This window comes from Engraulis encrasicolus, chromosome 7, assembly GCF_034702125.1.
Source record: "Engraulis encrasicolus isolate BLACKSEA-1 chromosome 7, IST_EnEncr_1.0, whole genome shotgun sequence".
NCBI lineage: Eukaryota > Metazoa > Chordata > Actinopteri > Clupeiformes > Engraulidae > Engraulis > Engraulis encrasicolus.
This window is the reverse complement of record NC_085863.1, coordinates 12834256-12859096: the sequence shown is the minus strand read 5'-3', so window position 1 is coordinate 12859096 and position 24841 is coordinate 12834256. Positions and strand designations below refer to the sequence as shown.

The 24841-nt window shown below is 46.5% G+C and overlaps 1 pseudogene; it reads left to right on the top strand.

Annotated features, from left to right (window-relative positions):
- Positions 1-1834: 1834 nt before the first annotated feature.
- Positions 1835-23556, top strand: LOC134453360 (CUE domain-containing protein 1-like; annotated as a pseudogene).
- Positions 23557-24841: the final 1285 nt, after the last annotated feature.

The window sequence follows — 24841 nt, the reverse complement described above, 5'->3', positions numbered from 1 at the left end:
GTGTGTGTTGTGTGTGTAAAAGGCTCTCTACAGGGTGCCCTGAGCCTGCAGGTATGTTGTCATGGGAACAGAGATGCCCTGGGATGCCTTGACAAGGGAGAGCCAACCCTAGTGGAAACAACATAGCTACTCTGCCTACACACACACACACACACACACACACACACACACACACACACACACACACACACACACACACACACACACACACACACACACACACATACACGCACATACACACACACACACACAAACACACGCACACACACATACACACACACACGCACATACACACACACACGCACACAGACACACACACATACACACTCACACACACACACACACACACACACTCACACACACACACACACACACACACACACACACACACACACACACACACACACACACACATACACACACACACAGACACATACACGCACACATTCACACACACAGGCTGAAAGAGTAAGAGTTAGCTGAGGCATCGTCCTGGTGAGAAGTTCAAATGCAAGTCAAACAATTCAAGACAAATTTTGAACCTCGTCTGATCTGATCTTTTATTGATTCTTGCTTGCTTTTTTTCGCCCAGCAAAAAAGGGAACGAGTGTCCAGTGCATTTGTCAGAAAATAGATAACCCCCTTCTGACACAGACTTCGATTTTCTTCTTCCGTGCTGTTTTGTGGCTTCTCTGAGTACATATTGTCTTGTTGTTGCCTTTTAAACAAAGTACAAATAATGACACCGGAGGGCCACAGTCTCCTCCTTTTTCTTTTTTTTTTATATTTACTACCCACACAGGGACGGATCATGACTCCATGGGCCCCTGGGCCAGACAACAAGAAAGGGCCCCCTCCAGATGTTAGAGACCCTATATTGTTGGGCATTCAGGTGTTTTTCCCCTGAAAATATGTGAAAATAGAGTTGTTAAAAGTGTGATTTTACACAACATGAGAATGGAAATTTAGAGGATTGGGCTTCAGGGCCCTCTGGACTCTTGGGCCCCTGGGCCTGGGCCCAGTAGGCCCTTGCAGTAATCCATCCTTGTACCCACAGAGACTGTTAGAACACCTGTGTTAAATATTTGGATCCTCGTAGCGCTTCCTTTCGTTGTCCCTTTGGTAACACTTTACAATAACTACCCAAAAAAGCTTAATAAACACTTTATTAACATTTAATTATAATTAACATTTAACAAAGCATTTACAAATGTTTGTAAATGAGTAAGAACCAAACTATGACAGCACAGTGGAGTGGCGATCAACTTCTACTGTGTGAGTTTTATGTGATTTCATGCCTTCTGGTCTTTGGAGGATAAACTTCCAGGACCGATAAGACTGTGCTATGTCTGTTAACATAGTATTTCTTTCTTTTGTTGATAATTAGTTCATTATTTATAAAGGGTTTATAAAGCTTTTTTCGGGTAGTCATTGTAAAGTGTTACCGTCCCTTTTTTGTGAGTACATTTTTGTCTTGCTTTTCTCTTTTGGCTTTTTAGGTGCTGAAGGGAGCGGTGCACCAAGACTGTGGAGACCCTATGCGGTAGCTGGTGCTGTTTGTCCCTCTCTTCTCCCACTACCTACGTACGGCCTGTACCAAAGGGTATCATGCAGGCATAAGTGGCATAAGACGCCGGACAATAGAAGAAGAGAAGAGGGCACTACAGGCCAGGCAGCGGGCTCTACAGTTGGCATCAGGGCATAAAAGACATCCACCTACCGCTTGGCACTGCTGACCTACGCACGTCAGGAGGTGCTGCAGGCCTAAAGGTGCGGGCGGGCGGGCCTACAGGTGGCCGGCGACAGGTTCAGTGGACGTACTGCACGTAGTACGATGACCAGCCTCTTCCACAGGACTATCTCCCGCTCCCATGGCAACCACCGCACTGGCGGCCGCAACCGAAGCAGCAGTGCCGGCGCTGGCAGTGGCAGTGGCGGCGGCGGTAGTGGCACCGGGGGTGACACAGGTGACAGTGGTGGAGGTGGCGGCGGTGGTGGTGGTGGTGGCACGAGGGGTAACAACAACAACAGCAGCGGCAGCAACACCACCAACGGCAACACCAACACCAACACCAGCGGCAATGGGAACGGCAGCACTGGCGGCCCCCGCAGGCCGCAGCGGGTGGTGCACCGGCTGGAGTTCAACCAGGCCATGGAGGACTTCGGCACCATGTTCCCCAGCATCGAGCGGCAGGCCATCGAGTGCGTGCTGTGGGCCAACCACGGCGTGGTGGAGGCCACCATCGAGCAGCTGCTGCAGATGAGCATCGACGGCGACGGCAACGCCAGCGACGACAGCTCCGACTCGGACGACAGCCTCCCGCCAGAGGTGAGCCGGTGTTCTGTCGAGATGTGTTGCCTCGTCGAGATGAGCGACCGGTCGCCCTATTCGATAGTGGTGTTCTATCGATTTGCGATGCCTCATCTAAATGAGCGACCTTGACTTTCCGCGGAAGGCGTTTCAATCGGTCCACGTAGGACTGTTTTAATAACCATTACTTTGTTTATTTCACGGACAGGGGTGTGCAATCGTTCGTGCGGAGTTTAGTAAGAACATGCGGCTGCTGACAACCGTGAGCCTCTCGTTTGAGCAAGTTAAGAAACGTGACATATGAAAGAGACTGAGTTGAGTTTGCGCGCAAATACTGGAGAAAGTGTTTGGGATCAGGGCCTGGCTACGGGTTGTTTAATGCAGTCATTTTGCTGTTGGTTTGGTTTCAATGCGACGTGGTCTCGCAATTAAGGCAAATTGCTACATGAAATCATGTGCTATGGGGATGAACGCGGTTTAGATATTCCCAGATAGCAGATAGCGTATTGTTGTGTCTTTGTTTTGGCAGATGTCATCTTTTAATGACCGGAATCATATTTCCATTACATCCCCACCAGTGCATTTCTTATTACCATGTTGAGGCATTTTACAATGCAGTCGATTCAAATTCTTGAGTGAAAAGGGTGGAGGGACTGGAGCATTTTGACAGCTCAATCAGAGGTGGCGATTTTTTCCATTTTGCAATGAGAACGCCTCCTCTACATAGTCTTTTCTGATCGATGTTACAATGTTCGAGGCTGAGTGTGTGAGCGATTACGGTTAGGCAACAAAGTAGCAAATGTACGAGGCCACGCTATTTCGCAGATTTTCCAATGATCTGCTGGATGATCCACGCTATTTCCCGTTTCCCCCCCAGGGGATATAGCCTACCGGTATCGTAACTTTCAGTCCATGACAGTCTGTGGACAGGCTGTAGGCTAACTAGACTATGGATGACTGGTGGTAACCTCAGGAGGACATAGGCTACAGTTTGAGTCACTAAAGTTGACAGTTTGAGTCACTAAAGTTGACACTCTCAGGGGATCCTATCGTAACTTGCGCTACAGTTTGAGTCACTAAAGTTGACAGTCTCAGGGGATCCTGTCGTAACTTGCGGTCTCACAATTCGATGGGCAATCACCCGCGAAAACCACCGCGAGGGTGTGCGCATGCGTGCGCATGCTCAGTAGAGAAGAGAATCACATCTCGATGGGTCGCTCATTTAGACAGGACACCGGGACACACACACACACACACACACACACCAATACACACACACACCAACACATACACACACCAATACACACGAATACACACACACACTCACACAGACAGAGGACAGCATCTCGCCAGAGGTGAGCCGGTGTCCTGTCTATATGAGCGACCCGTCGAAATGTGATTCTCTTCGCTACTGAGCATGCGCACGCATGCGCACACCCTCGCGGTGGTTTTCGCGGGTGATTGCCCATCGAATTGTGAGACCGCAAGTTACGATAGGATCCCCTGAGACTGTCAACTTTAGTGACTCAAACTGTAGCCTATGTCCTCCTGAGGTTACCACCAGTCATCCATAGTCTAGTTAGCCTATAGCCTGTCCACCGACTGTCATGGACTGAAAGTTACGATATATCCCCTGGGGGGAAAACGGGAAATAGCGTGGATCATCCAGCAGATCATTGGAAAATCTGCGAAATAGCGTGGCCTCGAACATTTGCTACTTTGTTGCCTAACCGTAATCGCTCACACACTCAGCCTCGAACATTGTAACATCGATCAGAAAAGACTATTTATGTAGAGGAGGCGTTCTCATTGCAAAATGGAAAAAATCGCCACCTCTGATTGAGCTGTCAAAATGCTCCCTCCACCCTTTTCACTCAAGAATTTGAATCGACTGCATTGTAAAATGCCTGAACATGGTAGGCTAATAAGAAATGCACTGGTGGGGATGTTATGAAAATATGATTCCGGTCATTAAAAGACAGACATCTGCCAAAACAAAGCCACAATACGCTATCTGCTATCTGGGAATATCTAAACCGCGCTTGTTTAACCCAAAGCACATGATTTCATGTGGCAATTTGCCTTGCGAGCCCACGTCGCATTGAAACCAAACCAACAGCAAATGACTGCATTAAACAACCCGTAGCCAGGCCCTGATCCCAAACACTTTCTCCAGTATTTGCGCAAACTCAACTCAGTCTCTTTCATATGGCACGTTTCTTAACTTGCTCAAACTAGAGGCTCACGTTTTTTCAGGCTGGTGGTCAGCAGCCGCACGTTCTTATTAAACTCCGCACGAACGATTGCACACCCCTGTCCGTGAAATAAACAAAGTAATGGTTGTTAAAACAGTCCTACGTGGACCGATTGAAACGCCTTCCGCGGAAAATCAAGGTCGCTCATTTAGTCGCTCATAGAACACCAACTTGAATAGGGCGACCGGTCGCTCATCTCGACGAGGCAACACATCTCGACAGAACACCGGGACACACACAGACACACACACACACACACACACACCAATACACACACACACACCAATACACACACACCAGGGCCGGAGCTATAGGGAGGGCGAGCAGGGCATTTGCCCCTGGGCCCAGGGCACTCTTGCGTTGGTAGTGGGGGCCCAATTGTGGTCTTATCAGGCCATACAGGGGGCCAGATAAGTGTTTTGCACTGGGGCCCTGTGTGCAATTGTTCCGCCACTGACACACACACACACACACAGACAACAGCCTCCCGCCAGAGGTGAGCCGGTGTCCTGTCGATATGAGCGACCCATCGAGATGTGATTCTCTTCGCTACTGAGCATGCGCACGCATGCGCACACCCTCGCGGTGGTTTTCGCGGGTGATTGCCCATCGAATTGTGAGACCGCAAGTTACAACACAGGAGGCTGAGACTGTCAACTTTAGTGACTCAAACTGTAGCGCAAGTTACGATAGGGTCCCCTGAGACTGTCAACTTTAGTGACTCAAACTGTAGCCTATGTCCTCCTGAGGTTACCGTCCACCAGTCATCCATAGTCTAGTTAGCCTACAACCTGTCCACCGACTGTCATGGACTGAAAGTTACGATACCAGTATATCCCCGGGAAATAGCGTGGATCATCCAGCAGATCATTGGAAAATCTGCCAAATAGCGTGGCCTCGTACATTTGCTACTTTGTTGCCTAACCGTAATCGCTCACACACTCAGCCTCGAACATTGTAACATCGATCAGAAAAGACTATTTATGTAGGCTAGAGGAGGCGTTCTCATTGCAAAATGGAAAAAATCGCCACCTCTGATTGAGCTGTCAAAATGCTCCCTCCACCCCTTTCACTCAAGAATTTGAATCGACTGCATTGTAAAATGCCTCAACATGGTAATAAGAAATGCACTGGTGGGGATGAAAATGATTCCGGTCATTAAAAGACAGACATCTGTCAAAACAAAGCCACAATACAATATCTATCTGGGAATATCTAAACCGCTTGTTTATCCCCATAGCACATGATTTCATGTAGCAATTTGCCTTGCGAGCCCACGTCGCATTGAAACCAAACCAACAGCAAATGACTGCATTAAACAACCCGTAGCCAGGCCCTGATCCCGAACACTTTCTCCAGTAGGCTATTTGCGCAAACTCAACTCAGTCTCTTTCATATGGCACTTGCTCAAACGAGAGGCTCACGGTTGTCAGCAGCCGCATGTTCTTATTAAACTCTGCACGATTGCACACCCCTGTCCGGGAAGTAAACAAAGTAATGGTTATTAAAACAGTACAACGTGGACCGATTGAAACGCATTCCGCGGAAAGTGAAGGTCGCTCATTTAGATGAGGCATTGCAAATCGATAGAACACCACTATCGAATAGGGCGACCGGTCGCTCATCTCGACGAGGCAACACATCTCGACAGAACACCGGGACAGCAACTCCTCCCCACACACACACACACACACACACACCAATACTCACACTCACACGAATACACACACACACACTCACATACACGGAGGACAGCATCCCGCCAGAGGTGAGCCGGGACACACACACACACACTGCAATACACACGCACACACACACACACAGACACACACACACACACACACACACACACACACACACACACACACACACACACACACATACACACACACACTCCGAGGACAGCATCCCGAAAGATGTGAGGACACACACCCCGTAAGTCCGCCTTTACTTTCCTGCTACCCCAAGGTTGTGGGTCCTTGCTGGCCAAGTTGGAGAGTTTCTCTTCTCCTCCCACCACCACCCGCACTACCTACCATCGTCCACACTTACCTCCCTTCAGTGCACCACTTCTCCCTATCATAAGTCTTAGATGGCGGAAAATAGCCTCTGTATCACCTTTAGAATAATGATGATGCTGCTCTCATTTAGACTAGACTAGACTAGAATAGAATAGAATAGAATAGAATAGATTTTAATTTAATTAAATGGATTAGAATGGAATGAATAGAAAACCCCCTTTAGGGATATTGGGATTCCGTCAGAGTAAAGCTTAAAAAACAACCAAACCAAGTGGAGGGTTTCTCTGTTCTATTCACATCAAGGAAAGCGGATGAATGCGAGCTTTCCCAGACATGTTTTTTTATTTTTTTTATTTAGCTTTGTGGATAAGCTTTACGGTCTGTTATTAATCACACACACACGCACACACGCACACACACACACACACTGTCCATGCATCATCTCCTCCCTACACTGAGGATCGAAATCCAGCGGCAAAGCAACAAATTACAGTAGACAGAAACAAAAACAATTACAAATGTTTTTTTTTTTCATTTCTTTACCTTGGTTGGTTACGTTTTTGGGCCAAAAGCAAGAGTAGAAGTCCACACACTGTAGATCCGCTTTGTAGGTTTATTCAAATCATATCCACCCCATACATTCAAGTATGACCTGAATAGACCTTCAAAGCGGAGCTACAGTGTGCGGACTTTTACTCTTTCTATTGTCATATAGGCCTTTGTCCTGCACCAGGCCTCAGTGAGGTGGGATGTGCAGCTCTAACTCTTCTGAAGAGTTGTGCTTTGTCTCAGGTGCTGCTCTTGTGCACTTCGGGTACTATGTTTCAGTGCATATGGCGTATCGATTACGCAGTGAAACATAGTGCTGCCCGAACAGGGGTGTAGTGGGCACGGTACGCGGGGGGTACGCAGTCCACCCACTTCTCCTGAAGTGAAATTAAAAAAAAAAAATCTTCTTCCCATTTTTGAATACAAAAAGGAATGATCATATAGCAGTATTGCAGGTGATTGACCAAACAGATGAAAACGGAGAAGCAATGACGGTAGATTAAGGACAGTTGGGGGGGTTGACATGATATGTTGCCTAATTATTTGATGACATTAAAAATGGCGTAAACCCACTTTAAAAATCCCCATTACACCACTGTGCCCGAAGTGCACAAGTGCACCATTTGAGACACATGCTGTGTTCCATTACCCGTACTTACCGCCCTTTCCGCACTGTGTTTGGGTACGCAGGGTGTTCCATTTCTAATCGCGACGGTAAAGTGTACTGTAAATTACCCGGATAACGCCCCCAAAACGGCCATTTTTCGAAGTGTGGTGTTACTGTACACTTTTCGCACTCAACGGCCGCCATGTTTGTGACGTAGTTGAGTGCCAGATCTGTCAAACAGTTGAATCTCTGTGATAACAGCATAGTTTTGATTCCAAAGACAATCGCCATGTGTATTAGAGGCAGGGGTAACTTAAAAAAGTGTTAGCATAAGGAACAGTGCCTTCCGTGTTGAATTGCATATTGGCGGTTGGTAAACTCGGATGTCACGCGACCAACCGTCATTTCCGTTAAGTGTATCAGACAGAACGGGAATCGGAATGTACTTGCCTCGTGAATTGCGGAGGGTGGAAAGGGTACTTCACTGCACTCAAACAAGGTACACAGTACAGAGGGTGAATAATGGAACACAGCAACAGTTTTGCATAGGTACGTTTTTTGGGTCAACCACTGACAACAAACCTGGGGTGCATGTCTCGAAACCATAGTTGCTAGCTAGCATGTTAGCTACGTTTGTTGTTTTCAATGCAATTCCCCATTGGAGACTACCGAAGTTACTAACTGGCGAACAACTACAACAACTTTTGAGAAGCGTACCCCTGACCTCTACGGCCTGTAGTTTCCCACTGCATGCGTGGGGACAGAGAGAGGGTGTTGCAGGAGGCATCTCATGCTGGCCAGGTTCGTGACGTTGTCTCTGCAGCGTAGTCTCAGCAAGGAGAGGAAGCATGAAATAACCCCATGCTTGACCTCTACCGCTATTCTACAATAAGCATGTACTGTATCGTCAATGGGCAGAGTGAATTCAGTTTCCAGTGTTTTGTGAGAGAGCAGAGAGAGAGAGAGAGAGAGAATTCAAAGTTTTCAAAGTGGACACATCCTGTGTTGTGTCTGTTCAGGGCCATGCGCGTCATGCTGCTTTTCTCTACTTCTCAGTCAGGAGCTCAGAGAGAGAGAGAGAGAGAGAGCAGGAGAAAAGAGAAGCTAAAAGAAGCCCTCTCTCTCTCTCCTGTGTGGACACTCCAGCCAAGGCCCTCTTGTCCAAACACTGTCATTGTACCTCATTTCCTGTGTGTTGTCCTCAAATGTACTGTTCTGTATTGCAATGTACTCTTCTCAGAACATATGCTATACTCCAGGTAGATCATCAGTCACAGCAATACCATACATCCACATACAGCAGAGAAGAAGATGCACACTTTATAGCTCCCAGGGTGCTAAATTATGCACTAGCTACGGCTCAGGAAGCACGTTGGAGGTACTTCAGTCTCTTCAGATGTACTGATTTTCTCTACCTCTATGTTCCTGGTAGATTCATAGACATGTATCTCAATCTCAGCAGTATCATGAATTAATGTTACGGCCATACTTGACAAAGCCGTCTGCTTAAAGGAACAGTCAACCTTATTGCAGGAAATGTGTTATTTGTTGTAAAGCCCTGGTGGGCTACACACTGTAGGATTTTTTTTCTGTACAGTAGCCTATGTGTTTGCAATGCCTAGTTTGCCATTGCAAGCACATACAGAAAAAAATCGAATGTAATTTCATATTTTACGTAGCAAAAGAAGTCTATGGGGGGCAATGCGCTAAGCCCCCCACATTTGGGCTTGCATGCCCATGGGGACCCCGGTTCGAGTCCGGCCGGAGTCATTTCCCAGCCCTACCCCATCTCTCTCTCTCCCACTCGCTTCCTGTCATCATCTCATACTGTCCTGTCAATAAAGGCATAAAAAGCCCCTAAAATATATATATATATATAAAAAAGAAGTCTATGGTACCAAATGTACTTATAAAGCACTTTGAAATTAATGTAAAAGCTATTTGATTCCTTTCAGATGACTCACAGTTATTGCGCTGATGTCACTGTATGTGCATTCGCAGCTCATCTTAATATGACGTTACGGACAGGAAATGTTTTCATATCGCTTCCCAGAACCCAAAGCAGATGTCTCCTCAGGGGCCTCTTAAAGTTTATGGCAACACTTTGGAGTGTCAATACGCATCCGTGTAATTATTGCATTTGGTTATTGCTCTTCCGTGCCTACTGAGCTCTGCTCTGTGTGTCATTAATATTTGATGTTCCCCAGGAAGTTTGTCTCTGTGGTGTGTTTGTGCGTTTTGCTGCGGTTTTTGATTAGTGGGGCCAGTGGGTGTACCAACAGGGCTGTACTGGGGGAGGAATAGGGCCCAGGCACTTTTGGCTTAAAGGGGCCCCTCATAATTAGCAGCGAAGAACTGACTCACAGGTGGGCCCTGCACCCTCGTGGGCCCCTATTTTCAGAAACATATACGTATATAAAAATTAAATTTGGGATGTGAGTCGATATGATGGGGCTGGATGGGGCTGAGAGTGGATGGGGTTCAAACACTACTAGTGCTTCAGATGATTTGGTATTGTATTATCTTTGAATTAAAACACTTCAAGCACACACAGAGATGCAAACCTATGTATGTCTCTCTCTCTCTCTCTCTCTCTCTCTCTCTCAATCCCTTATACACACATACACACATACATACATGACACACACTCACACATGTTCACCTGTGTGTCTGCTTCTCCTCTCCTCTCTCCTCTCCCCTCCTCCTCTCTCCTCTCCTCCTATCTTCTCTCCTCTCCTCTCCTCTCCTCCTCTCTCCTCTCCTCCTATCTCCTCTCCTCTCCTCTCCTCTCCTCTCCTCTCCTCTCCTCTCCTCTCCTCTCCTCTCCTCTCCTCTCCTCTCCTCCCTCTCCTCTCCTCTACTGTCCTCTCCTCTCCTCTCCTCTCCTCTCTCCTCTCCTCTCCTCTCTGATCCTCATCCTTCTCTCCTCTCCTCATCTCATCCCTCTCCTCTCCTCTCTTCTCCTCTCCTCTCTCCTCATCTACTCTCCTCTCTCCTCTCCCTCCTCTCCTCTCCTCCCCTCTCCTCCTCTACTCTCCTCTCCTCTCTCCTCTCCTCTCCTCTCCTCTCCTCTCCTCTCCTCTCCTCTCCTCTCCTCTCCTCTCTCTCCTCTCTCCTCTCCTCCTCTCCTCTCCTCTCCTCTCCTCTCCTCTCTCCCTCTTCTCCTCTCCTCTCCTCTCCTCTCCTCTCCTCTCCTCTCCTCTCCTCTCCTCTCCTCTCCTCTCTCTCTCTCCTCTCCTCTCTCTCTCCTCTCCTCTCCTCTCCTCTCCCTCTCCTCTCCTCTCCCACTTCTCTTCTCCTCACCTCTCCTCTCTCCTCTCTCTCCTCTCCTCTCCCTCCCTCCCCTCCCCTCCTCTCCTCTCCTCTCCTCTCCTCTCCTCTCTCCTCTCTCCCTCCCTCTCCTCTCCTCTCCTCTCCTCTCTCCCTCCCTCTCCCTCTCCTCTCCTCTCCTCCCCTCTTCTCTCCTCTCCTCTCCTCTCCTCTCCTCTCCTCTCCTCTCCTCCCCTCTCCTCCACTCCTTTCCACTCCTCTCCTCCTCTCTCCCTAGCTCCTGGAGCGTACCTTAGAGCCGGACAGCTCTGATGAGGAGCCCCCACCGGTCTATGCCCCGCCCTCCTACGACATGCACATCTACGACCGGAAGTACCCCGCTGACATCCCCAACACGCCCCCGCCCAGGTGAGACACAGTCAGACATACAGTAGGGCAGTGTTTCTCAACAGGGGTGCCGGGGCACCCTTGGTAGCCGCAGGCCACCCTCAGGGGTGCCGCGGAAACGTGGCTGATGAATAAATGATGTAATATAATACATATTTGTCTAAATTGATAAGGTAATGTTAGTCAGTGGAATCTTTCATCTGCCATTTACGCACAATTATAAAATAAAGTATATATAGGTTGCCCCAGTCAGCTGCAACTTCGAACGTAGATCGTGTGACATCTCCAAATGTGTTACTTTTCTAAGCTTGTGTGGTATCGGATGCAATGCCATTTTACGGCTTGTTGGTTTGGGGTGCTTTGAACTTTTTCATGAATTGGAAGGCTGCCTCGCCTTAAAAAAACATTGAGAAACACTGCACTAGGGTACATTCCATCATGCCAACTCCCATCCTACCTTGTGCTCAGGTGAGACACAGTCAGGCATTGGGTACATGTACCATCATCCCAATTCCCAGCCTACCTTGTGCTCAGGTGAGGCAGAGGCAGATACAGGGTACATTGAAATTCCATCATCCCAACTCCCATCCTACCTTGTTCTCAGGTGAGACACAGTCGGACTGACAAAGGGTACTTGCCTGATTTTCATAGACTTCAGATCACTACCGCGATTCTGGTCTGACCAGGACTATAACGATTAGCATTTCCATAGAGGAAGAACTTTGTTTCCATGGCCTGGTTAACCCGCCTCCCTCGGCTTGCTACTGGTTGAGGGATGTGCCAAAGTTTAAACCAAACATTTCTTAGCCCAATAGAACGTCTCTGCTTAAACCACGTCACTGCCTTGAACTTGCCTCTACCCAGGACGGTTGGAAATGCTCAGTTGATTGGTTCCAGACAAAGTGGGTGGAGTTCCCGCTGTAGCGGGATTGAGCAAGCTCCTGGCCCTACTGTGTGTAGCTGAGCCGAAGGCGTTGCGTCACCAGTAGGGTGGAGCCCTGCTAAAAGGGTGCATGTACCATCATCCCAACTCCCATCCTACCTTGTGCTCAGGTGAGGCAGAGGCAGACATAGCGTACAAGGACTCACATACTCACTTTTGCTGAGCCCAGTGTTGACACTGATACACTACAGTATGTGTGCTTTGGTATGCATTGACATCTGGGGATTTGTACGATGAGCACAGCTACTTTACAGTTTTTTTTAAATTGCTAACAAGCGCTTACCCATACTTTGGACACTTTTTCTAATCTCTTAACACAGACCACCACCTACCAAGCACAATTGGCCAAACACTTCATTTTCTTCTCAAAAGCAGACACTTTTAAATATACACAAAGAAACGCATTCATTGACTGCTAATTGTGTGAAAAAGGCATGTAATGTGTCAGCTGTAGGCTATGGCAATGGAAAGCCCTTGGTGTGCTAACTGTATTACGAGTTTTGCAAATGTTGCTGAGGATTGGACAAAAGCTTGTTATCAATTGAAAAAAACTGTAACAAACTAAATAAAGCACATTTTGCAATCCTGCTCTTAAGCCTGGCTCAATCTACATGACTATCGGCCCGATTCTCGGCTGAAAACCCCCCTTACGACAATCGGTGGAACGTTACCCCCCCCCCCAGAATCATGGCAAGTGATTGTCGGGCAAGATTTCCCCATCGCGGCCAACGTTCTAAGATAGAACTTTGGCAGCTCAAAAGAGTCGCAGATCGCAAGCCGTAGAAATCAAACAGTGTTTGATATTTGCGACTGGAAATAGAACGTCGGGCATTGTTTTGGAGGTTTGCGAGCAGGGATAAGATTGACAGTTGCGATTCTCTTCTGTGCAGTGCACCACGACGTCAAAAATCGGACACACAATAGGGAGTCGTGTAGTTTGAGCCTGCCTTTAGTGTACTAACCAAATTCAAGATTTTATTTGTCACATGCTTCCTTGTGCAAGCACAATTGGCAGTGAAATGGGGATTGCAAGCTCTGTGCTGTGTTGGATGGTAAAAAGTAAAGATAATAAAATAAAATAAAATAAAAATAAAGCACATATTGCAATCCTGGTCCAAGAACAGGTGCAGTCACTTTGGGGATGGTGATAGCATAGCAATGTCACTTTGAGGATGGTGATAGCGTAGCAATGTCACTTTGGGGATGGTGCAGCATAGCCATGTCATTTGTCGTGTGTCACGAAATGTTGGAGCCATTTTGCTTTTTTTTCTATATTTTGTATTGTCACTTTATGGTGATATTTAGTTAGTTAGTTTAATGTCTGCATAATGATAATGATTAATTTCGCAATATTCAGTAAAGTTATTTGGGAGCGGCACTGGTGCTTGGGCTATAGTGGGCTCTGATTAGCTGTTCCTCCCTACTCTCGCCTATCTAACCGGAGCACAGGTGGCTCAGTAATGATTTGGATTTCTGATGGCGGGTGTAGGAAGGGAAACAGTTTTTTGACCGTGTCATTTCGACTTATTTAGCCTACTTAGTTTGAGAATAGACAAGAAAACCTGTAAAGTAAAGAGACCTGAAAGAAAATAATTTCGAACACTGAGAAGTAAGAACTCGCGTCTGAACTTAACTGGATACTCCCGTCAAAGCGACTCCAGCTGAGGCGGCCGCTACACGTAACTTTGTAGATGTAGGCTAGGCCTACTGCACAGAGACAGTAGTATTGTAGTTGGGTTGACATAGAAGGCAAGAAAGGCAAGGTTTTATTAGCACAGAATGCTGAGGTACTGCATATCTTTTCAAAGGTAATAAAGAAGAGAGAGAGAGAGTGTTTGTGTGTGTGTGTGTGTGTGTGTGTGTGTGTGTGTGTGTGTGTGTGTGTGTGTGTGTGTGTGTGTGTGTGTGTGTGTGTGTGTGTGTGTGTGTGTGTGTCTGTGTGTGTCTGTGTGTGTGTCTTTGTGTGTCTTTGTGTGTGTGTGTCTTAGTCTGTGTGTCTGTCTTTGTGTTCAGCCTCTCTTGTTGTGTTTCATGATCTTATTGCTACATCAATGAAGAGGTCTTTTCATCGCCCATACACGGCATTGTAATGCGTCACGCTTTCGCCATCTAGTGGCCAAAAAATGTTAACGCAACTTCACAGTGCACAATAGCCATGTTGTAAATGTTCTTCTAACTACAGTTACAGCCAAAATGAGATCATGACAAAAACTAAAGCCGTTTAAATAAGCGATGAAACAATGCTTCTAAAAAGAAACCCATTTGGGAACAGGTTAGTCCCTGTGACCACCATGAAATATGTGAAATACGTGAAATATAATCTATCACAGGAATGCTTATAGTAGGATATTAAGACGGTGTATGCTACTGTGAGGACTGAATTCTAATAATAATATCAATACATTTTATTTGGAAGTGCATTTCTAAACACCCAGTCATTGTACAACATTAACACATCAGGAAAAGCATAAAAGTAAAAAATAAAGAGGATTAACATTGCAGTCAGAGAGAATAGGCCGACTGGAACAGATGGGTTTTCAGTCTGGATTTAGTGAAAGTGAGGCGAAAGTGAAGTGAAAGCCCAACTGGGAAACTCCAACTCCCATTGTCATCGTGACACAGCACTCTGACTCTAAAGCACAAAAGTGCAAACACTGCACACAATGAAATTGCATTCATGCCTCACCCGTGCAACCAGTGCAATTTACAGCTAAGAGGGGAAGAGTGTTGATGTTGGGGGTGTTCAGGGGTTCGAGAGTTCCAGAGGTGGAGAGCAGAGGAACTGAATACTCTGCCCCCCATGGTACAGAGGGATAGCCTACTGCAGTGGTTCCAGTTGTGGTCCAAATTGATTCTTGTAGCCTCTTACTGCAGCAGGGGTCGCCGGCGACCCTATTCACTTGCTGAACATGCTTAACTACATCATAACAACATTGCTGTGACATTACAGAGAGCCATAGTGCTGCGCTAAGGGGTTAAAATTAAAAAATCGTGGGGTGTATCGGATCGTTGGTCAAAATTCGTGATACAAATCAAATTGTGAGTTGCTTGTAATCGTTACAGCCCTAGTATAGTACATGAATACTGTACTGTCTATTGAAGGTCTTAAGTATGCTGTGTGTGACCTTGGCATGCTTGTGTGTGCCCACCACTGTGCGTTGCCAGGTTTGAGGCCCATCCCCCTCCCCCACCCCCTCCTCCACCTCCTCCTCCTCCGCCCGCTACAGAGGCCCCCTCCTCCTCAACCACAACACCACAGCAGCAGCCACAGCAGCCTCAGCAGCCGCCAGGGAGGGGCTACAGGAACTGGAACCCGCCGTTGCTAGGCAACCTGCCGGACGACTTCCTGCGGATCCTGCCCCAGCAGCGCGACAGCCTGCAGGTGAAATTTATGGAGCAATAGAATAGGATAGGCACCACAGCACACCGCACAGCACCACACAGCACCACACCGCACAGCACCACACCGCACCGCACCGCTCCGCACCACACCGCACCACATCACTGCACCAGCACCACACCGCACCGCACCGTACCAGAGCACTGCACAGCACAGTTCGTAAAGCCCAGCATGGACACACACACGCACACACATACAGTCTCACAGGCGTACACCCATTCACACACACACACACACACACACACACACACACACACACACACACACACACACACACACACACACACACACACACACACACACACACACACACAGACACACACAAGTAGGCTACCTGTACATACAAGCACACACTCTCACACACAGCACACATACACTCGCACTTGCAGACAGTCATGCACACACACACACACACACACACACACACACACACACACACACACACACACACACACACACACACACACACACACACACACACACACACACACACACACACACACACACACACACACACACACACACAGGCTACCTGTACATACAAGCACACACTCTCACACACAGCACACATACACTCACACTTGCAGACAGTCATGCACACACACACACACACACACACACACACACACACACACACACACACACACACACACACACACACACACACACACACACACACACACACACACACACACACACAGATACCACACACACACACACACAGATACCACACGTTGTTTGGTGTAACACACAGCTCATCAAATCCAGAACGACCACACAATGCAGAGTCACTGCAGAGACATAAACTATACACACACTCAAACACACTCACTCTGACATACTGTGTACACACACACCTCTTTCCTCTTTCACCTAAACTCTCTCTCTCCCTCTCCCTCTCTCTGTCTCTCTGTTTCTGTCCATTTGCACATTTCAAAACTGTTTTTTTTTTAATACCCCCATCTCTCTCTCTCTCTCTTTGTCTCTCTCTCTCTCTCTCTCTCTCTCTCTCTCTCTCTCTCTCTCTCTTTGTCTCTCTCTCTATCCATCTCTCTCTCTGTCTCTCTCTCTCTCCCTTTCTCTCTGTCTCTCCATTTCTCTATCCTCTCTCTCTCCATCTCTCTATCTCTCAATCTCTCTCCCTCTCTGCACTTCCATCTCTATCTCTCTGTCTCCCCATCTCTCTCTGTTCTCTCTCTGTCTCTCTCTCTCTGTCTCTCCATCTCTCTTTCTCTCTCTCTCTCTTTCATTCTCTGTCCCTCCATCTCTCTGTCCCTCCTCTCTCTCTCTCTCTCTCTATTTCTCTCTCTGTCCCTCCATCTATCTCCCTGTCTCTCCATCTCTCCCTGTCTCTCCATCTCTCTCTCTCTCTCTGCAGCGTTCCCACAGCTGTCTCTCCCAGCCCTCCTCTTCCTCCTCCTCCTCCCTCTCCTCGCTGTGCCTACCCCCCCTGGTGGCCAGCGGAGGGAGCGCGGTGCCCACAATACAGCCTGGGGAGGCGAGCGGCATCGTGGGCAGCGAGCAGCAGGAGAGGATCATGGGAAGGCCGGAGAGGATTGTGGGAAGGCCGTTGGAGGAGGAGGGGGAGCGGCGGCTGAGGCAGTACCTGGAGGACGAGCGGGTGGCGCTGTTCCTGCAGAACGAGGAGTTCATGAGAGAACTGCAACGCAACAGAGACTTCCTCATCGCACTGGAGAGAGGTATACACACACACACATGTACATGTACACACACACACACACACATACACACTTCCTCATCGCACTGGAGAGAGGTATACACACACACACATGTACATGTACACACACACACACACTTCCTCATCGCACTGGAGAGAGGTATACACACACACACATGTACATGTACACACACAGACACACACACACACACACACACACACACACACTTCCTTATCGTGCTAGAAAGAGGTACACACACACACACACACACACACACACACACACACACACACACACACACACACACACACACACACACACACACACACATTCTCGTCATCCTGGAGAGAGTTGCACTCACTCATTTGTGCTCACACATTAGCCTACTGTTTGTGCATGCACATACATCTACTGTATAGTATACATATACATGTAGTTCATGCATGCAATGCATGCATGTAATGTAATGTAATCAGGACAGGTGAAAATTCAGTTTGGCTGGTAGAAAAGTAAACGTACCAGTCACTTTGACACATTAATGAGTGTGTGTTTGGCTACTAGCCATGTTGGCTGGTGGTGACGGAAAAAGTTCATTTACGGTGAATGTAATGCACTGTAATAATGTGTAGTGGTGTGGATTGGCACTGCCCTCATGATCCGATTCGATTACGATTCGGGAGGTAGCAATTCGATTTGATTCTATGCGATCCGATCCAATCCGATTAAATTCTACAATGCATTGCAATGCATTACATTTCTACTGAAAGCAAAGCAAATGTTTAATCAGTCATGATGAGGCAATACAAGTAGTCAGATACTGAGCAACTATTTATTGGCTGTTTTCTGTATCAGTCTGTATCAGTCTGTATCAGTCTTGCAATGTTTTGAAGTGCTTTTATTTAATTTAACATTCATTTGCTCCCGAAATATTCATGGAAGTAATTGAAACTTAAAAAAATTGCCGGATCGATTCTGGAACTTGCCGGATCGATTCTGGATCGTCCATGCATTGGATTGCATCGGATTGGATTGCATTGGATTGCATCGCCGAATCGATCATTGTTGACACCACTAATAATGTGTGTGTTTACGGTGAATGTAATGCACTGTAATAATGTGTGTGTTTACGGTGAATGTAATGCAGTGTAATAATGTGTGTGTTTACGGTGAATGTAATGCACTGTAATAATGTGTGTGTTTACGGTGAATGTAATGCAGTGTAATAATGTGTGTGTTTACGGTGACTGTAATGCAGTGTAATAATGTGTGTGTTTAGTGTAATAATGTGTGTGTTTACGGTGACTGTAATGCAGTGTAATAATGTGTGTGTTTAGTGTAATAATGTGTGTGTTTAGTGTAATAATGTGTGTGTTTAGTGTAATAATGTGTGTGTTTACGGTGACTGTAATGCAGTGTAATAATGTGTGTGTTTAGTGTAATAATGTGTGTGTTTACGGTGAATGTAATGCACTGTAATAATGTGTGTGTTTAGTGTAATAATGTGTGTGTTTACGGTGACTGTAATGCAGTGTAATAATGTGTGTGTTTAGTGTAATAATGTGTGTGTTTAGTGTAATAATGTGTGTGTTTAGTGTAATAATGTGTGTGTTTAGTGTAATAATGTGTGTGTTTAGTGTAATAATGTGTGTGTTGCAGGCGATCACTCTAGTAGCCCCATGTGTGGAGAGGCCTGCCCCTCAGCCTCAGATGACGCCGTCTTCAGAGACAAGCTCAAGCACATGGGCAAGTGTGAGTATTAGTAAAGGGAGCAGACTTCACCCAACAATTTTTCCTTTTCTTTTAAGGGTGCTGACCAGTGTTAATTTCGTCAGCTTTTTTAAATTTAGTCTTAGTCTTAGTCACAATGACGAAAATCAATTTTAGTCTTAGTCAAATTTAGTCATTGCCTTCACAATTTAGTCTTAGTCTTTTTAAATGACGAAAATTAATTTTAGTCATAGTCAAATTTTAGTCATTTTAGTCATTTTAGTCAACATTTCACATTTTCGTCATTTTAGTCAAATTATTACACAAATTATTACTAGATAGCCTATTGCAGCAAATATTCACATTGTTACTAGCTTATTTTCCACCAAAACCCAAATCAGTCCTGTAAAAGTAATTTCAACAGCATAGAGCAAAGGAGCATTAGACACACACACTTCCAGGTGCAGGTTGCGCTCTCTCTCTCTCTCTCTCTCTCTCTCATTAGAAGCTGCAACTTATTATTTGCTTTTGAATTTGATCACGTAGGCTACAAGCTCTTCTTCACCTGACCGCGTGACTCATAGCCTGCAGATTGCAGGCAGTGGGAAGACCAGACATCCCAATGAAGTCCAAGAAGTTTCCCTGATATTTGATAGTGGCTCCCCGATGGCCGCGAGTCAGATAAAATATTCCTGATTTTAGACTTTGCAAGTTCGCGTTATTTCAATTGGCAATGCGGGATAGAGAAAGATAATGGCTCGTGCGTCATTCCTGGAATAGGCTACTTCAAATAGATTACGCGCACTTCGTAGGACGCCCTGCAAAAGTCCTGGGGAAAAAGTAGGCAGTTGTTCTATGCAGACTGGACGACAGAAAGGACATTGACAAACAATGGTTGAACACTAATGCTGTTTTGTTTGTCGGGATGTCGAGGGTCGATAAGCATCTCCAAGTTTAAGCAATGAGTTTTTAGAACTTGGGATGTCTGGGAGACGCTATTGTAATACGCATCGCATGGAAGGGATGTCGACTGCCTTGGGTCTTTTAGTGTTGCCCTCGACGGGAACAAGTTTCAATTCTCCGCACTTTAAACCCTGATCGCCCACACATTGATTCTTATCAAAACTACAGTAGCCGTGCCTCTGTTTAGACTACTTAAACAACGTTTCCCCTGTAGCGCGCGCATCCCTTAAACGTCTCCCGGTGTGTCTGATCTAAATAAATGCATGAATCCGATCTTCATGATTTGCTTGCAAACTGCCTATTCATATTCATCCGGTTAAACAGCCAATATAGCAAACATTACATTTCACGTCCATTCGTCCATAGCTTGTAAATTTCGTCTCGTCTTAGTCTCCTTAACGAAAATAATTTTTTATTTTCGTCATATTTTTATGTTCTGGAAGACATTTTTTTCGTCATCGTCTCGTCATTGTCACGTGAAAACGGGGCGTTAACTAAATATTTTCATCATCGTCCTGGTTGACGAAACTAACACTGGTGCTGACCAAAATATTGTAAAACTGAAAAATGAGAAAAAGGTCGCACCATGTATATGGTTTCTTTATTATACAGACGCGTTTTGGCGTTCTGCCTTAATCAGTGGCACGCAGAAGGCCGAAACGCGTCTGTGTAATAAAGAAACCATATGCATGGTGCAACCTTTTTCTCATTTTTCAAGTGTGAGTATTTGAATCGTGTACAACATTGTACATACATACTACACATTAGCCCAATTTTCAATGCCATAAACGACCCTACCTGTACCTAGCCTGGGAACTCCCATAGGCCTACTGCCTTTAGTTCTACTCATAACAGGCCAGATTATTGTCCTGTCTCTGTCCAATCACAGAGTGGGACGGGCGTGTCATAATGGCCAAGTATTGCGACCTTTACAGTGTCTCTGTCCAATCAGAGAACAGGGCAGAGTGTCATAATAGCCAAGTATTCTCCCCCAATGGAATTTACAGTAGGCAGGTCACCAGACCTAATCTCACTTCTGATTAGGTCTGGTAGTTACCAGGCAACCTGTGGTGTACCATACCATCGCTTTGCTGGGCTGGTGGACCAAACCCACAGGCCACCCACTGTTGTTTTCTCACTGGGGTTGGGGGGCTAGCCTATATGGGCAGACAATTCTGTAGGCATGGATCCAGGAGGAAAGAAGGTTTCTGGTTTATAACACCTCCTGGCAGCTTTTTCAGGCAGCTATTTCTCTATATTTTTTCGACTGTGCATGAGGACCATTTGCTTGCGAGATGGTTGGATGGTTCTGCAGCTAAAAAAATGTCTATTTCTGGGAATTCAAAATGGCGGACATGGAGAAGATCCACCTTTTTCATGTATGAAGTGTGCAATTTTCCCAGTTATAATGAATACTTTGAGTTTGATGGTGGTAGGTATTTGTGAAAAGGGTAGCATTTATGAATGGGAAGAAAGAAATTCTGGAAAGAAAAAGTCTGGGGAAAAAAAGCTGCTAAAAACATTACACAGTGCACCTTTAAGTGTTTTGTCTCATGTAGAGTGTCTCTATCCCAAGCTCTCTGTAACTCCTTCCACTTCACCTCCCAACAGCCACGAGGAAGAAGCTGCTAGAAATTGCCAGATCGTTCTCAGAGAAGACCCGACGGAAGAAGACCAAGAAAAAGACTCTGCTGAAGCATCACTCGTATCCTCATACCCCTCACAGTTAATAGTGCGTCTGCAATTCAGCAAAATTGTTTCCCTCTCTATGACTAATCAGGCGGGGTCTGGCTGGTGGGGAAAATTCTTTTTCGTGTTCAATGTCTGTTCAACACTGTTCATAGTACGGCCCTTGGAGGACTTTTACGGCACTTGGAGGAATTTGAAGTAGCCCCTCCAATGAAAAAGATAATCTAGAGTGTGGTTGGTTCTAGAGTTGTGGAGGTGTTATATTGTCTACAGTGGTTATTCCTTAGCTGAGTTGTGGAGAAGTTCCATCATCTAGAGCAGGGGTTAGTTCTAGAGTTGTGGAGGTGTTCTATCATCTAGAGCAGGGGTTGGTTCTAGAGTTGTGGAGGTGTTCTATCATCTAGAGCAGGGGTTAGTTCTAGAGTTGTGGAGGTGTTTCATCATCTAGACTAGAGCAGGGGTTAGTTCTAGAGTTGTGGAGGTGTTCCATCATCTAGACTAGAGCAGGGGTTAGTTCTAGAGTTGTGGATGTGTTCCATCTTCTAGAGCAGGGGTTAGTTCTTAACCTTTATTTCTTGAAGCACCCCCTAACCTGTGCTCAAGACAAGCTGTGCACCCCCAACCCAAACGTCTACGCATGTATACGCACTAATAAAAGATTTAAGTGATTAAATGATTCTTGGTTTAGACATTAATCAATACTTTAATGACTTTACATGGGAATCAAAACATGTTATAGTTTGGTCTTAATTTGGCCTAATTATAATGTTTGGAAGCAGAATTTTGGTCACAACCTCAACACAAACAAAATTCTGCGCACCCCCTGAAATCTCTGGCGCACCCCCAGGGGGTGCCCGCACCCCAGGTTAAGAACCACTAGAGCGGGGGTTAGTTCTAGAGTTGTGGATGTGTTCCATCTTCTAGAGCAGGGGTTGGTTCTAGACTTGTGGAGATGTTCTATAGGGTGGTTATTCCTTAACGGTGTCTTCTTTAGACTGGGCTCTGCTGCCTCCACTGCCAATCTGCTGGAAGAGACCGATGGCCCAACCTGCGGTAAGAACTCAGTGCCAAATAACGCGGTGTGTGTGTGTGTGCGTGTGTCCGTGCGTGCGTGCGTGCGCGCGCGCGCGCGTGTGTGTGTGTGTGTGTGCGCGCACGCGTGCGTATGTGTGTGCGTGTGTGTGAGAGTGAGTGAGTGAATGCGCGCACGCCCGTGCACGTGCGTGGGCATGCGTGTGAATGTGTGTGATATTGCAGCCAAGGAGGTAGATGTAGGCCTAAAGAGATACAGTATGAATATTGAATATTTTGGACTAAACCATTTCTATTTGCAGAGGGGGGTGGCCAGCTCAAGACACCAGACACTCAGGAAGACAAGACAAAACAAGAAAGTGCTCCTGTGGTACGTAAAATCATTACATAACCTCAGTTGGAAATACACATCACAAAATTCAAAGTTTTATTATTTTTTATTAATTATACGTTTAAGAGTTATGTCTCTTATTGCGACACTTGTTTCTTTTATTCCAGATTGTTCCATCAAGTTCCTGATTTCCTTGACACCTACAAACATGGATGTTATTTGTTACGTTTTCTGTACCTGACACCATCACATAGACCTTCAGTCCTTTTACCTGGAACTTTTCATGACTCAGTCATACACAATCTTACACGATGAAGAGGAATGTGTTGCTCAAAAAAACTCTATAGGATGAGAACTCTTCTTCTGAGCATCCTTTTGTCGACTGAGAACTCAACCCACAAACGTATACAGTACACACACACACACACACGCACACGCACACACACACACACACACACACACACACACACACACACACACACACACACACACACACACACACACACACACACACACACACACACACATTTCCGTCATTTGTCCCACAGACATTACCTCTCACATGCCATGACATTGGCTCTCCTCTGCTGATCGACTACCAATGCATCAGGAAGTGAATAGTGAATATGGAGCACAGGACCAGCCTCTCTGGAGCTGTGTGGGGTTATATGCGCCTCCTCTGTTTGCTGTGTGGGGTTATATGCGCCTCCTCTGTCTGCTGTGTGGGTTTAGATGCGCCTCCTCAGCTGTGTGGGTTTAGATCATGCACCTCTCTGGAACTGTGTGGGTTTAGATCACGCACCTCTCTGGAGCTGTGTGGGGTTAGATCATGCACCTCCTCTGTCTGCTGTGTGGGGTTACATGCACCTCCTCTGTCTGTTGTGTGGGGTTACATGCACCTCCTCTGTCTGTTGTGTGGGGTTAGATCATGCACCTTTCTGGAACTGTGTGGGTTTACATGCACCTCCTCTGTCTGTTGTGTGGGGTTAGAGGCGCCTCCTCAGTTGTGTGGGTTTAGATACACCTCTCTGGAGCTGTGTGGGTTTAAATCAGGGGTGGGGAACCTATGTCTCGAGGGCCGTATGCGGCCCTTGAGGCCGTTTTATCCGGCCCGATGTAATTTTAATGCAATGCAGCTTCACATGAAATTTGATATATTTCATAATGGAATCTTAGAAAATACATTTGCAATACAATTAAGTTATATTCGGGGGACCTAGACAAGGTGAGGTCTGTTTTAAAGGTGGCTGCCTTCAATACAGGCCTAAAGTGCAGGCGTAAATCCTGGTTTGTGTTCATAGTACGGCCCTCGGAGGAGTTTTACGGCCCTCCGATGAATTTGAAGTGGCCCCTCGAATTAAAAAGGTTCCCCACCCCTGGTGTAAATGCACCTCCTCAGCTGTGGAAGACATGGTAGGAGGAGGCAAAACACTTGAGGCCGCTGACAGCTTTGGCTGGGCCCCTGGGACAAAGACACATAAAAGGGCCCCAAACCTGCCATACCCGAACCGATGTGTTGACTAGGAGGTGGCGAATTTCGAGACACGAGGGGGACTGACTGCGCAGGAGCACCCCAGTTACACTGGTGCCGTGACCAGGATGGGAGTGAGGTTTAGGGAGGGTGAGTGGAACGGAGGTCACCTAGCAGAGTGTGGCGTATAACGTTAGTAAACCTCCCTCATGAAAGAGTTTGAGAC